A 14,755-nucleotide genomic window follows, 5' to 3' on the forward strand; every position below is an offset into this window, starting at 1 on the left:
GATCCAGAGCTTGCTGGCATTTTAAGCAAATATTTCCTACTCCTACACAAAATCTACCAAATCTAAGATGTGCTTACAACTCAGAGGTTTGAAATACAACAGACTGGGTATCACAGCAAGAGGCAAGTTTTTTAATGTGGCCCTATGGCAGATCAATACATCAACCTGCACAGTTTTACAAGGCCAGGACAAGTGTATCAGTGTACAAACAAAAGAAAAGAAAAAAAGGATCTCTAATAGGGATAAACAGCATTAATTTGGAAGGAATCCTCTCTTCCAGGATTAACCACTAAGTACAGCTGTAGCAAAGTCCTTCTTCCACTGCTCAACAGATTGCATATAAATTGCTTGAAACCACAACTACAGTAATTCTCACTTGCTTTAGTGTCCTCTAAAAATTGAATTCCTGCAGTTCCTCTCTTACATGTTTTTCTTCATTCTATTTGTAGTTTTCAATTAGAATTATGAAGTATGAAGTAAGATATATCACTAAATTTCATATATTCAACTACCACTTTTTCTGAAGAGCATCCAAGGTCCACATGGGGAAAAGAAAGTGAGCCATCAGTTTGCAGAAAAAGATGATAAATTACCCTGAAGTAGTCACCGTGCTTCTCACCTTTGGCAACAGAAAACCATCAGCAGAGACATTTGAGGCCCTACAATTCTTCACGCAACTTCAAAGAGCAGCTTCTGTGATAGAGTTCTGAGACAGACTGATCTCAGCTAAATAATTCAATAACCACAAGGTGTGAGGCACCATCATACTCCCAGTCTTTAAACAAAGGCATCAAAACAACCTCAGCAACAGATTCAGTGTCATCAAAGCAAGCAGTCTGTATTAATGCACTAACAAGCCAGCCAAGATGCTGCTGGAAGAGAGTGATAATAGCACACGTACATGAAGAGGTGCCCAATGTTTCACATGTTGTGCTTTTGTTGTTTTCCTTTCTATAAAAGCTAACATCTTTCTTAAACTGTAAAGTGAACATTCCCCAAGTGCTTCCAGACAACCTACTTAAGAGAAGTGTTTTGAGCCAGAACAGTTCCAGAGGGGACAAAAGAAAGAAGTTCCAAGAGTTTCAAGAAGAAATAAGAAAAGTGGGAAGCAACTGTGCTTTTGTCTCTGTTAACATTTACTGGATCCCATTTCTCCAAGCAGGTTTACTTTAGTCACTTGGGTCTGAATTCAGAGGCTGTCAACTTTCTGGCAAATCATACTCAGTGATGCTCTTTGTTCTCTCTGAAAATCTTGACAAATTAAGGCTTCAGAATTATTTACTTCTAACATTTCTAGCATGGACCATTCTCTTACTCTGGTAGCCTATTCTTCCTGACAGATTTCTGGTTTTGATGACTCAGCCTGAATCTCTGGCCCTCTAAAGAGGAGAAGTCATGCAGCTGCACGTTCACAAGCAGAGTGAACAGCCAGAAGTGGCTGAGAGCCCTGCAAGAGCCCCATTTCAGGTATGACAGGCACAGGTCACAACATCCTCAGCTGCTCTGGCCCCCAAAGGGTACAAATCACATCTGGGACATTCCCTTGAACTACCACAGTAAAGCCATAAGTAATATTTAATGTTTGGCCACATCTGGAAGAAAATCATGCTGGAATGACTAGGAACAAATTCTGGAAGATGAACTCTTTCTTCTGTATAAAGTATATAGATACACCACCAAAAAAGAGGGAGAAACCATTTAGGACAATTATCTAATATAAGTATTACTTAGATAGTTATATAATGTTTAATTAAACATTTTATCCCCAGACATTTTTCTATCTTCTCCTCCTCCTTCAGAGACAGCAGCTAGAGAACAAGAAAATTCTGTTTTAGAATAACTATTCTTAAAAAAACACATACTAGTAACCACAGACCAAAAACAAACAAAGAGCTGAACACCTTCAAATTGTTTCTAATTTTCCCTTTTCTATAGTCCACTGATTTTATTTCTTTTTTTTAAGTGGAGTGAAGGAAAAAATAAACAAAATCCAAAAGCAATTCTCTATATTTGCAACAGACGTGATATATAAATAAATCCCAATTCAAACTCATACCCACATTAGAGATCCTAGAAATATAAAAGAGCATTTCAGCCACCAAGGTGATTCACTAGCCACTCAGTCAGTTGCTTACTAGACACAAGTCTTGCTCCCAAAAAAAACTTAGTTTTCCAAGTTTCAATTCCAGACAAAAAAATGCATTTTGCATATGTTGTACACAAGTGCAGGAAAAATGAGAAACCAGTAAAGGCTTAGTCCAAGTCACATCCACTGACTCTGGAGAACTCTGCTGAGGAATTTCAGCTTTATTTTTAATTTGGCATCCTTCTTGTCCCTCAGCATAGTTTTCCCAAGTTTTTCAAGTAACTGTTTCTTGGTCAGTGCTCATAATGTTCCTATGGAATAATCATTTCTTCCAGAGCAGAAACCTACCTTCCCACTCTGCAGGATCTCTGGAAATATCCTAAACATGAAGAGCTATCACTTTCTTCAGTACTTTGGCACCCTAACAAGTAGTAGATACATATACCAGGATCAGAACAGCACATTCAAGCCATATGCTGCATTATCCCAGCATTCCTCTGCAATTCCAAGTCCCCTTACATGACTGTTACAAAGAGTTTTCTTCTCCTTTGCTCTCCTTCTACTGCACAAGTTTCAAGATTTCAGGCAGATCTGTATGTGAGAAGCTTTATGTTTATCTAACAGCAGCTATCTATTTGACAATTTCAGTGATTTCAGCCTCAATTATTAGGTCTCAAGGACAGCATTGTCCTTGCATTCTATATTCTTCTCTGCTACGCTTGGTTAAAACAGGCTCAGGATAATCAAGAATTACAGGGATATCAGGAAATGACAGAAGAGAAGTGAAAAAGGACACAGGCACATGAGGATTGTTTGACCTTATTTTACAATTAGTGAAAGGAAAAGGAGGAAGTTGGTTGTTTTTAAAGGAACAAGCAAGTCCCCCTAAACCCATGTCTCCCGAAAGGAAGAAACAGAGACCACGCACTGGTCAGGAAGGGATGAAATACAGCAAGAAACCACAGAGCAGCTTGCAAAACTGTGGCTAAAGAAAGGCTACTCACATACAAATCTTGTCTGGATTCAATACAGCAAGTACAAAAAACACCCCAAAAAACTGCCATTCAAACCAATTAGTGAGCCTATGGAAAAAAGGATCAATTCACTCCATTTCCATCCTTCATTTGTTACCTACTCATGGTAGAATTGACCTAGAACTGGAAGATTAATGTGAATCTGTATTTACATTACACAAAAGGGAATTGCTGTGGTATTTAAAAAGAGGTGTCACTGAATTTCCATGAACTTGAGGATCATCCTGTGACTCCATTACCCATGGGAAGAAAATGCTCTTCACTAAAATATTCTTTTCATCTCTTAAAGTTCAAACACGAAGCAAATGCTGAAGATGGTAGCAGAGAGCTGCTGGTCACAGTACAAGTTTGCCAAATGTTCCCTCCAGGTTGCTTTGCTTAAGTTCAAAAAAACTATTTTGGCAGTTGTACGTGTGAGTGCATGAAGTTGCTCCTTATGCTACACAGAACCCAATCCTCCCACCCTCTTCTTTCAAAGCTCTTAAAAAAATACTAGCTTCCCATCAGGACCAGTACTACACTCCACTGAGGATGTGACAGTTTGCAGGCACAGCTCTACACCAGTAACAGAAAAACATTTTGCTATCTTTAGGATCCAAGTGTGAAATTGTACTATTTTTAAAAAAGTGTGATCCATTTTATTATTTCTCAGCAGAGATGTACAATAGCAGAGGAAAAGAAATCAGATTTGGCATATGCTGTAAAGCCTTATGCTGTATATAGATAATGTTCTTGAATAAAAGCAATTTTGATACTCAAGGCTACAACAACTTGGAACCTGCTTAGAAGGTTACAACTGATCTGCAATGGGCAGGTGATTTTTCTTTTCATAGGTGGAGCAGCAAAGACATCAAATGAATTTTATAATTACCAATATTAACTATAGTTTAACAAGACCAAGTGCATGGTGCTCCACCTGAGTTGAGGAAAACCCTGGTGTCAAGTCAGGCTGGAGGGTAAATGGACTGAGAGCAGCCCTGCCAAGGACTTGGGGATTCTGCTGGATGAGACTGGACATGACCCAGCAATGTGCACCTGCAGTCCAGAAAGCCAAATGCATCCAAAGTAGTATGGCCAGCAGGGCAATGGAGGGAATTCTGCCTCCTTACTCTGTCCTTGTGAGACCCCTGGAGTGCTGCATCCAGCTCTGGGGTTCTCAGCACAGGAAGGACATGGACCTGTTAGAGGGAGTCCACAGAATGGATCACAGGGCTGAGCACCTCTCCTCTGAGACCAGGCTGAGAGTCGAGGCTGTTCAGCCTGATGAAGAGAAGGCTCAGGGGTGATCACACTGTGACCCCTCTGTAGCTGAAGGGGATCTACAAGAAAGATGGAGAGGGACTGTTTACAAGGGCATGTGGTGATAGGACTTAAGATGAAAGGCAGTAGCAGATTTAGATTGGATATAAGGAATAAATTCCTTACTGTGAGGGAGGTGAGGCAGTGCAATAGACTGCTCAGAGAAATTGCAGATGCCTCATCCCTGGAAGTGTTCAAGGCCATTTTGGGTGGGATTCTGAGCAATCTGGTCTAATGCAAGGTATCCCTGCACACGGCAGGAAGACTGAATTCGATGATCTTTAAGATCCTTTCCAACCCAAACCATTCCATGTGATTCTATGACTGTTACTGCTGAGGCAGCTTATCTACACCTCAAGCATTTCACAGCTCCTTACAGTGAACTGGGCACTAATTACTGAATGCAACATGCAAAGAGAGCACACAGCAGACACTCTACACCACGTGGACAATAGATAGATTATTTTCTTCTTGCAACTTTACAAACATTTTTGTTTTAAAATGTTTCTCAATTATTTTATAATCTTATATGTGGGAACAGGATGTAGCAGATACAAAAGCTGACATTTTGTGACAATGTACAGATAGAAGTAAACTGCACAGGACTTGAGCATCTTTGAACTAAATTGTTGCCTCAGAATGTCTCCAAGCAGCAATCAAGCAAAGTAACTTTATGCTGCTTCACAGCTACACATCTCAACTCAACAACAGAAAATGATTTATTCAGCTAATTAAAACTTGATTACTTACATGTGACAAGAGCAGCTCTCCAGACAGAAACCACTGCATGCAGATGCTGCACTATTGCAAAGCCATCAGTATTTTCCTGACTTTGATACTGAACCACCTTAAACTCCTCTGCTGTTGGTAATTTAGGTAAGGGATGCCACAGCCACATCAGACAGCACTCTAAAACCAGATTCTTTTGATGAATGTGTGGTGAGATGCAGCATTTCAGTAAAGGCTTTATGTGAAGGAGATTAAGGTTTTAACTTTAATTAACAAAGAAGGATTGATTTAGCAATATTATATAACACAAGCTGGATGGCACCAGAATATGATTCCTTTCACCCCAAGAAATGATATAAACCCTAACCCTATTAACACTTATTTTGCATTAGTTATTTGCTGTTTGGGCCCTACAGTATTTTCAGTTCTGTTCCCAATGGGAAAGCCACTGCTACCTGCAGTCACTCAACTACCTCAGCACTGAAGGCAAATGCATCATTTTTTGGTTCACAGAGCTCTGGAACAAGGCTCCTGCAGAACAACAGAGAGAAGTTTCACTTCCTCTGCTAGCTTTTTCCTATCTTTTTTATCCTGCTTTATTTAATCTAGAAAAAAGCTAGCACTTGAGTAATATTACCAGTATAAAATGCACCCAACAGTCCACTAGGCCAGAACATCTCCAATTCAAAACAAAACAACTATTTAATTTACTGAGATATGATATAAAACACAGCCAACTGCAGAGCATTCATTGCACCTAAAAAAGCCCTTGGCTCACTCTTGCTTTTGCTCCCTGTTTAACAAGGCAGGTGAAAAAGTTGCTACTCTTAAACTGCTAATGCAAACACAGAGAAAAAGAAGCTAAAATGTGCTTTATTTTAAAGGAAGCAATTTTATGGTTTTTAAGTAGTAAAATTAGCCCAGTAGGAAGCATCAGAGGTTGCCTCCAATATAGTAAACTATCAACCACTTACATGAATAATATTTACACTATAGTTAGAAGTAAGAGAGAAAAGACAATGCTAAAGCAAAAAAAGCCAAGGGAGTCTGCCTCCATGAAGAGTAAGTGGCTTTCTTCTAAAAGGGTGAAAAAAGAAAGCACTTCAGAACTGAACTACCATAAGTCAGTGGCCTCTAATTCTTGCCAGACAGTAAGGCCCTAAAGTAAACTTTCATGGTCTGGGAGTCTATGTTCTAGTCCTTCAAAATCATCACAAAGCAGAAATGTCAGAGGAGAGCACAGACAAAAACCTAGGTTTTCAGACATTCAGTAAAGCAGCTTCTCACTACTCACTAAGCAACCTGAGCAATAACCTCATGGTAAAGGACAAAGTAAATGCAATTTCAGACTCATTAAGTTACTCAGGATGGAAACAGGCAGGACAGAACACTGCCCTTAAGGCACTTCAGTAGCAGTGCTCCTCAGGAACATCTGTGTATCTGATAGGCTACAATTCCTCACTCCATTCTGGGATACTACCTACTTGCTCTTTTTCTTTCAGTTGTGCTCCTGATTCCACTCAGCTGTTAAACCTGCCCAATTCCAAGCTCTTCAACCAAGCTATTTACTGACCCCCATCAAGAGGATTAAATAATTAACATCACAAACCCTCTTGATCTCCCTGCATAAAAAGCTATGAAACATAAGCAGCTATTGGACTTACCCTTACTCATGTGTAATTGAGCTTCAAATGAAACATTCACCATGGTCACTTAATCACAAATCTTATTACATCTACTGAGTATTTGGTTGCTTAATCATGAGTAAAAACAAGAGCTAATTTCAGTTTGATATTCCAAGTTTGAGAACCATCTCAGTAAGTGGCAAAAAGATCACCAGCTGTCTTACAGCATCTTCCAATTAATACAGATGCTCATTTCATGCATTGCTTAATATTCTGCTTTGCTTAAGAATTCTGATGTTTTTACCTACCTGCAAGAATCCTGGTCAACCAGGAGATGACAAGAAGCAGCAAGAAACACAGAGAATGACTTGAAAGCATTTAGTGATTTTTGAGATATGACTGCTGCTCAGAGACTCCTCATCTAGAGATATTCAAAAGCCACCTGAACATGATGCTGTGCAATTTGCTCCAGGTGGACCTGCTTTAGCAGGGGGGGGGGTTGACTTTGACCTTCAGAAACCACTTCCAATTCCAATCATTCTGTGATACTGAGATTCTGTGACTCCTCTTGTTTTCTCTCTAATAATTTAAAATGCACAAGCCTCAGACTCCCACCTTTCACATAGATGTTAGCACTACTCAGAGCTATGGAGTATTCAGTCTGCTGTAATTATACTAGTCTTTTTAACATATTGCTTTTATATTAATATATTTATTATTTACCTTTTTTTTTTTTTTTGTGCCTGTATCACTTTCCTTCCTTCCTGCTCACAGGGGATCAGAGAGCACTTCAAATCCATCAGTATTTGACAGCGAGCTCCACTGTTCTATCGACCATTCCTCTGTCTTGGGACATATCCATTTGCAGCAGAGGCTTGTCATCACCTCCACAACTACACACAGACAGTGACCGAAGTTCACAGCCACCTAACCCTCTGGTAAGTACTTTGAACCTTATCACAGCCACTCCACTTCCCAAAGCAGCAGACAGATCTGATGAACTAAAGACTACAAGTTCAGCTCTAATACGTTTGAATTGTGTTACAATCATAAGGTTGTAACAAAATCCTCAGAAGAGAAAAAGTGATTTCAATGCAAAATTTCAAGGAGTTCCCCTTTTAGGATTTTTTGGGTTGACTTAGTTTTTTTTTAATTAGCAAATCACTAAATCACTTACTTGCAAATTAGCAACTAATGAATACTTATCTTCTCCAAAATGCAGTAAGCTTTGATACAAGACCACTTCACAGCTGTTTAGCTCACACTGTGTATAAGCTGTTCACTAGCAAGACAGAATACAACTTACCAGCAATGGGAACTTCTCAAAGCTAAAAATGCACCTGGCTAGAAGCTACAGACTGCAGCAGCTGAGATGCCTTCACATTTATACATTATGGGGTATTCCAAAAACTTACTGCAGGTATGCAATGCTGAATCTTAATCCCAGGAATCTGAAAGCATCTCCAAAACATCACCCTGCCCTTCATCTTCTGTAGAATTACTCTTAGTCTACACCTGGCTTTAACTGATGCTTTAAGAATAATTTTCTGAGGCTACTGAATATTAATTCAAAGTCAGTAATCTTTAGTGATAGGTAGGATTAGTCCTGCCTAAGTCCGGGCCCACTGCTATATTTCTAGATCTTAACTGATTTAGACAATCCCTTCTGAATGGGGTAGACATTTCTTTTTAACAAAACACCACATCTCATTCTTCAGTGGACTGAGCTCTGCTTGTTGAACTGAAAGCCTGGTATTTAAAAGATAGGAGCCAGAATTACTTTGTGCCCTTTGTTCCTGTACATGAAAGCCATTCATTAGACGGATCCTGTTGAGTGGTTAAATCCAAGCAAAATGTCTTCAGCTGTAGTAACTGTACTATCATAATAAGCATTTATTAAATACCTTATAAAGATTTCAGAACTCATTGTCTCTACAAGACTTTTTTTCTCTGTCTTTTAAAGTGGCTACTAAAGCCGGTTCCTTATTCTTAGCAGCGTGGAAGTCGTGATCTTGACTGCTCTCACAGCAAACCTTAACACATGGTGAGGAGACACATCTAAATTCAGACTCATCAGAATGATTTGAGCTGTTAGCAATGATGATTTAGTACTCAATTTTGCCTTTGCCTCTATTATAATTTTGGGTCTTACGAAGGGAAAAGCATGCACACATCATGTGTCTTAGTATATCAACTTGTGAGCTTCCTGTAGAGCAGACTCAAAGCGTGCTCTTGATTGAGGGCAAACTCCATGTTTTACATTTGGTTTTTTTTTTTTTTTTTTTTTTTTTTTTTAAAGCAGCAAACAGCAACAAATCTAGAGGCCGCCTCCTGAAATATACCCTACATCAAAGAGGGCAGGACAAGGCAGTCTGACAGTCCTCATTTGAGGCTTCCAAGCATATGACATGGCTTTGAAGCTGTTGCAGTCCCCATTCAATCCACCTCCTTTCTACTGCAGCCTGTGCCAGCAAGTGTAGGAGTTTTGGCACTCAAGAGCTTCTCCACTGACAGACCAACTTCCTCAGACACGACTTCGGTCTCAGTGGGATTTTTTCTTTTTTAAATACTTTCCAGCCCTCAAATGTAGTTGGTAAAAAAACCTATCTCTTTTGTAGAAACTGAGTGCAATTAAGTCAGTCAAAATTCACCTGAAGAAAGCCTAGCTAATCTGCCTTTGTTCTCTAAGAGTTTCAGTTTCTCAAATGAAAGGGTTTAGAGCACAGGGAAATATTCTTCGCATGATCTAGGAAACCCGGGCTACTAATTGCAGAGCGTGGGCTTCACTTGGCATTCCTGTGAAATCCTTTCTCTCTCCTCCACGGCTGTATGTAACTGATCATTACAAACTAGGCTGCTCCTCAGCGCAGGGAGCTCCAACACCTGTTGCAAGTGAACACCAGAGGGAGCAGTAAACACTTGTCTGGTAAGAAAGCTTCATATTGGAGATGGAAAAAATAAGAAAAATAAGATACAGCAAACCTCGGGGAAACTCAAAAATGGTTAGTGTGGGCTGCACTTTCCAACTACAATATACTGCTAATGCAGTTTAAGTCCCCACCAGTGCAGACAATGAAGATTTAGAGCAAGCGTGCAAATACAAACACTTTGAATGATGCAGGCTTAGTCGTGCCACATCTGCCACCCCAGCACTCCACACCCTGACAAAACCAGATCTCTAAAATCTTCTGAGACTATAAAGCATTTATACAAAACCCTGTGTGCATTTAGACAGATTAAATGGAAATGCAAACATACTCAACATAGAGAAGATAGACACAGAATGGAATGTGACAAAATAGGTCATGTTTATTATACATAAATACACAGTTCCAACTCTACAGGGTAAAAGCTAGAACATAGTTAAGAGACACAAGAGAGGATGAAATCAAAGATTAATATGCTAACATATCAGCAATGAACAAGTAATTACAGGATTATCTCAAATGTTATTCTACTTACCTTACAAAGACAATTAAAAATGCTTGCAAAACGAGCAACAGAAGCATGGTCACAACTGTAACCAGAACACACTCCCACCTCACACCTTCATCTTGCACTACAGCATGCAGCCCACCAGGTGTAGGAGCTCTTAGGGTTTTTGTCACCAGGACCCTGGCTTCAGCAGTGGTGCCAAGGGCTTAAATTCTCTGACACAGAAACAGAAATGTTCTTAGCAAATCTACTGGACTCTTGGATTAAACTGATTTCTCAGATTGCCCAAATGCAAGTCACAGTGTTCAGGACCCTGAGAGTTAGCCTGCTGCTGTGAAACTGCAGAAAAGCTTGGCCCACCACACCATTCTGAGTGCAACCCAGGACTGCAGGTATTACAAAACCTTCAGTTCTGATTGCACTGGGTTCTCTGCAAGCACACGTCTCAGGCAAAGAGACAAAACTGACCTTTACTGGAAGTCTGCTTGGCAGGTAGCTTCAATACCTGTCTGGGGAATCCTAATGATAATGGACCATTTTCATGCAGCACTACATTTAATAAAGACATTCTCCCCCATGGAGGAGACTTGCTCTGTCTGAAGGACGATCAGAGCAAGGTTTGATGACGATGGATTGCTGGTGATGAAATGAGCTTTTTATTACCACAGTTCCGGATGTTCCTACAGACCAGCTCTTGCTAGCCAGCCCAGGAGTGTGCTGGCAGCACATCCTTACAAGCATGGATGATGCCCCTTTGCTCAGACACCTGTACAACCAAACCACAGCTTTTACCATCGACTCAGAAACCTGCTTTACCTTTATGTGCGTGTTGGATGAGCAACAGTGCCAACCGGAAACAGAAACGAGCAAGAGGAGGTTTTGAAGGTGAGAACACGCTGCCCCAAGGCTATCCTTGCATACAGCTTCTTTCTAGCCCACAGCTTACACTCTTTAGGCCTTGGATTAACACAGATAGTCACTGATTCACTGTGTGCCACTATTTGCTCATAGCTGAACATACAAATTTGGCATCCCTCAGAAGAGCGACAAAGGAAAATCTAGACTCCTGGGTATTTGGTATGTCTCTAATTCTGGCTGCTGTCATGCCAGGCACTTAGTGTGGATGATGTGCCATGCTCTGAATCCCCACCATCTGCTGCTCGTTAGCTGACAAAGGCAGCACATGCCATCTCCCCACTAGCTGCTGCTCATTAGGGACAAAAACCATTCTGTGTTCACAATGCTCCCTCTGTAATAATCTAATACAAAGATGTACAAAGAGCAAAGGAAAGAGGAAACAGAGATGACAGAGTAAATTATGAGCTTAATTAAGAATATTAGCGCACTCTTAAATCTCAAGATGAGAATCCTTCCAAGAGTGAGACACAGGTCTTGGCTCCAAAGGAATAGGTCAACAGGTAGGTATAAAAGTCAGCAATAGAGATAATCCATTTACCTCAAAATGTTTTGAAACATGCAAGCACACATTTCTGGGCTCTTATCATTCAGGCTGTCTATTTAGGAAAATTTTGTATCTTCCATATCTGATAACAGAAAAAACTGAGTGCTGACAACATGCAGCTCCCAACCTGACCAGAGCAAGCACTAACCCAGGTATCTATAATGTCTGGTATGCAACCAGAGGAGGATTAAGGACCTATGCAATCAATCCCTCCAAACTTCACAGGAAAGATGGTTGGTAAAGATTCTGCATTTGTTAAGAAGAGCCTTAGCTTCCTTTATAAATCATCCACATGGTGAAAAGCAGTAGTAATAGCAACACTTAAAAGAAATGTGAATGACAGATACTGGATTACATAGGCAGAGGAGCAATCCAACCAATGAGAACCAGAAGACAGGGAGATGAACCACAAAACAGTTCTCCACTGGGAGATACACTGATGATAGCAGTTTACTCAAACTACAGAGAACTGGAAGTACTCACAAAATGTTCACATTGATATGGTAAATTAATCTTTTTCAAGCTCAATTAGTTGCTTGGAGGGAAAAACAAAGTGAGGTAGTTCTTCAAGAAGCAGTTCTTATGTACAACAATGAGAAGTCACTGTCTCAGCTTATTCCCTCGCTTGCATGGCTTTCCTCAACCCTCCTCCCCAGATAAAAACAGGCAACATTTTCAGTCATCACATCACCATTAGAGAAGGCAAGAGTATGAGAAATGTTCTGTGCACTAAACAGCACAAAGATGGCTGGCATGGGATGTGTTAAGGTGACAGGTAAGGGCACAGAGGAACCACAGGAGATGACAGATGGCATGTGGGTTCTGGCAAGTATGGGAGACGAAAGAAAACCCATAAGCAAAGTGACATGATTAACAGAGACTATCCTGGAGAGGAAACAGAAAAGGGACAAAAGGAAGACAGGGAAGAGGTAACACATGAATGGACAATGTGCAGGTAATTCTACTTTGCATCTTATTTCCTCCTCACATCCAGAGCACCACTCTTCCACTTGCTTGCCACAAAATATGAGAACCAGACCTGGAGTTGACAGTTTTCCTGCTTAAAAGGGGGACAGACAGGATGAAATGTTAGAGCAACAGAATTGATAAATTATTGCTGGACATCCACACTCAACCATATGATAAATCAGAAGAGAAGGACTTTCCAGATAACCACACAGATGTGCACAACTACTTCCTCATGGTCATGCCACAACACAGCATACCCATATTCACAACAAATGAACCCTTTAACCAAGCTCCTATTCACACACAGACATTTTAATGTGAAATAATTACTTCTTGAGGAATCACACACAAAGCAGCCTAAAGTACAGCTGTGAGTAGTAACACACTGGGAACTCAGCCATCTCATGCTGCTAATGCAACTCCTATGGCTTTGTGTTTAGCACCAACAGCTCAGCTACTGCAAAGCAATATCACAGCAGAAAACAAAGAACTCTAATTTTGCTGCAAGGCAAGTCTTAGGAAGTAGAGCCCCGTTAAGATGGAAGGAATGCAACAAAGTGTAGACTTAATTGATTAAAAAACTAAGCATTTATACCTATAATGCTACTTTTCAATGCCTTATCTCTGAGCTAGGACCAAGTCTAACACCAGATTTGGTCTGTATAAACACATCCAACTTCTGATTACTTTATAATGCAAAAGACTGGTCAGAAACACTACAAATGTGGAGATTCAAGTGAGCACTATCTCTATTCTGTTTTGGCTTATCTGGCCTGTTAACAGCAGGCCAGCATAGGATTCACATTGATTGCTCTCCCTGAAAGTCTCTTTTGTATGCTAATTTTACATTTGTGAGGGTGATCCAATAGCAGATAGATGTAGGACAAGAGGAAAGAACAGTCTAATTATCTCCATCAATTTGTATAGGATCAAAAGGATGTTCATCCAGGAAACTGTCAGCCAATCAAGCTGGATAAAAGTATTTGAAAAAAACCCCAGGAAGAACAGTTCTGCAGCAACTTAAAATTCATAGTTGCAGCCTAGTCTACATCACTGAGGTTTATTTGAGTCTGTGGTGACAAGAACAGCTTTTATGAACTGCCATTTTACAGCTATTTATATTTTATTGTCAGTTCACTACTGTCTGTAACTCATCAGACCCAACTGATTTTGATAAAGAAATTTTTGAACAGAGAGTCACAAAGCACATTTTCTTTTTACTGATTCCTGAGTAAATACCCAGTCCAGCCTTCATTAAGAAAAACTTCATAAACATCATCTCATTATATCAAACGAAAAAAACCTTATGCAAGACAAACAGTGACAACAGTCTTAGAGACACAGAATCTCCTCGTGTGTATCCCATAAATGCAAGCAAGTACTGTCATTCAGCATGTTTTAAAAAGAAGCAGCAGCACACCCAAAGTCATGCCAGCAGTCTATTCAGAAGCCAAATAATGAGGAACCTGCTGCTGTCACCAGGAACACCTCACTGAAAGGTACAGGTTGAACTTCAGATATTCTTATCCTTGCCAAAGCTCCTACTGATATAATTTCTGTTAGGGTTTAAACAGATATGCATGACACTGACCAATCCTTGTAAAAGGCCTATCTTTTAATGTTAACATTGAAGTGTGAAAGAAAATTAAATTAACCTGTCTTCAAAGTTGCAACACAAGCCTGATGCCTTATAAAGACTGTAGAGCATTAGTTACTTCATACAGATAGTTTTAATTCTTTAGAAAGCAAGCAAAGCTCACTGGCTTAAAGCAAAACTATATATGGAGATTTACATGGCACAGTTATTAAAGGCCCATTATTTAAAAGGGATGGATTACTGGGGTTAGAGAAGAGGAATCAAGTTTAAAAAAGCAAGAACATTTAACAACACATGTATTTCTAGTCAGGTAATTTGAAAAAAGCTATTCTTTTTTCCTTCTGTTCAATCAACAAAGCTAATGCTTGTCTTGAAAATGTCCTGGGAAAGGTAAGCTTCTTATAAATTCAGTTTAAGTGTAATGAAAACCTCTGTAAAGTACACACAGAGAGAAATCACATTTGCTACATAAATACCAGTAACATCTCAGAAATTTCTCAATTGCTCTAGAATCATATT

The 14,755-nt window shown here is 39.9% G+C and overlaps 1 protein-coding gene across 1 annotated transcript in view; it reads right to left on the minus strand.

The window, feature by feature from the left end:
* LDLRAD3 (low density lipoprotein receptor class A domain containing 3) overlaps positions 1–14,755 on the minus strand; it is a gene marked incomplete at its 5' end in the record, with an annotated part of 104,182 nt that overhangs the window by 52,376 nt on the left and 37,051 nt on the right. The window lies entirely within an intron of this gene.

The sequence above is a fragment of the Erithacus rubecula genome, assembly GCF_903797595.1.
Source record: "Erithacus rubecula genome assembly, chromosome: 6".
Taxonomy (NCBI): Eukaryota; Metazoa; Chordata; class Aves; order Passeriformes; family Muscicapidae; genus Erithacus; species Erithacus rubecula.